Source organism: Neophocaena asiaeorientalis, unplaced genomic scaffold (genome assembly GCF_003031525.2).
Source record: "Neophocaena asiaeorientalis asiaeorientalis breed wild unplaced genomic scaffold, Neophocaena_asiaeorientalis_V1.1 scaffold302, whole genome shotgun sequence".
NCBI lineage: Eukaryota > Metazoa > Chordata > Mammalia > Artiodactyla > Phocoenidae > Neophocaena > Neophocaena asiaeorientalis.
Genome location: NW_020174038.1, coordinates 933,076 through 934,397, shown reverse-complemented (window position 1 = coordinate 934,397; position 1,322 = coordinate 933,076). Strand labels below are relative to the sequence as shown.

Sequence of the window (1,322 nt, the reverse complement as noted above, 5' to 3'; positions counted from 1 at the left end):
ACTTTCATTCAGCCAAGCTCTCTCTTTCTAGCAAGGCTCCAGTTTGTTGGCGGATAAAAATACATTCGCAGTCTCTCCCAGAAGCTGCGCCATCAGCCTCGTGGACGAGAAAGAAGCCTGGTCTCCTTGTGCCGCTATGGAAATGTCTTCCTCCTCCTCCCCTGGCTCACCCGGCGCAAAGTCTTTTTCCTTCTTTGTTTGTCGTTCTCAGAGAAAATCTGGAGTCCAGACAGGGAAGAGTCCAGAGAGGGTGACCCCTTGAGGGCAGCTCCGGAGGCGGGGCGCGTCTGCACCCTGAGCAGTCTGGGCCGAGCTGCGCCCCGTCTCCGAGCGCAGGGAGAGTATTCCAGCCGAGCCAAGAAATCCGTTACCAGGCTGCTGTGTCCCCAAAGGCCATTCCAGGGCGGAAGAGGACGGGGAAAACCGCTGTGTTGATTCTCCCGCCCTGTGGGCTGGGCGCGCAACGGGTCAGGTTACAGACAGGTGAGTCGGGCGGATGGGCGAGCTGCTGGCGCCAGGGCACCCCTGGCCGGCCGCGTCCCCGCAGCCCCCGGAGCTGGCACACGTCTGATCACCCCGGGAAGGGGGTGGCCGCCACGGCCGTGGAGGCGGTGCTATGCGTCCCTGGGCACACCGAGCAGAGGCCGTAGGACCCGCAGCGCGCCCCCCAAATCCCGCAACGCGGGTACAGCTGCTCTTAGAAACTTGGCATCTTTCTTTTACCAGCTCCCCTTCCTTCTCTACCCTCTCCCCCATCCTCGGCCCTCCAGGTATAAAGGTAGATGAAAACAAACAAACAAGCAAAAAACCCCAAACCCAAAATAAATACCAAGCTCTCCAGCCACCTCCCCAGTAGGGGCAGTGAGGGGATATGTAGCCCATCTTCACTGGCTTCTTGGAAAGTATTTCTCAGCCTCAGAATTTGGGGAGCAAACGGTTAGGGGAGGCAATAATGGGAGTGGGCGAGGATAAGAAATTTGTTTCAAAGCTGTGTTTGCATAGCCAGCCCTTGGCTTTTTTTCCATCGTGTTTATTTGGGGTAAGGCGACTCTTGGGGTGGAACAAGCGGACTTGTTTTTCTTAGATTGTACGGCACAAAATAACGTTCTAAAGATGCATGAATTTTAACATTTAATTTTACTGTGTTTATTTGGGGGACTGTTGTCTATGAGGGGGAGCTGAAGCTCCCAAGTTCCCTCTTTACCAGATCAGAATCGTGGGGAGTCTCCCGCGGCCTCCCCCTTCCGCACACCGAGATTTCAACAAACCCGGGGAATGATCCACAAAGTCCAGAGGAACTGAGCTATTTTCTGCCTTGCTTG

The 1,322-nt window shown here is 55.5% G+C and overlaps 1 protein-coding gene across 1 annotated transcript in view; it reads left to right on the top strand.

Annotated features, from left to right (window-relative positions):
• The first annotated feature begins 416 nt into the window (after positions 1-416).
• OVOL2 (ovo like zinc finger 2) overlaps positions 417-1,322 on the top strand; it is a 28,008-nt gene continuing 27,102 nt past the window's right edge. The window contains exon 1 of the mRNA XM_024753721.1: positions 417-483. The gene's annotated coding sequence lies outside the window, so the exon portion shown is untranslated. The remainder of the gene's footprint in view (positions 484-1,322) is intronic.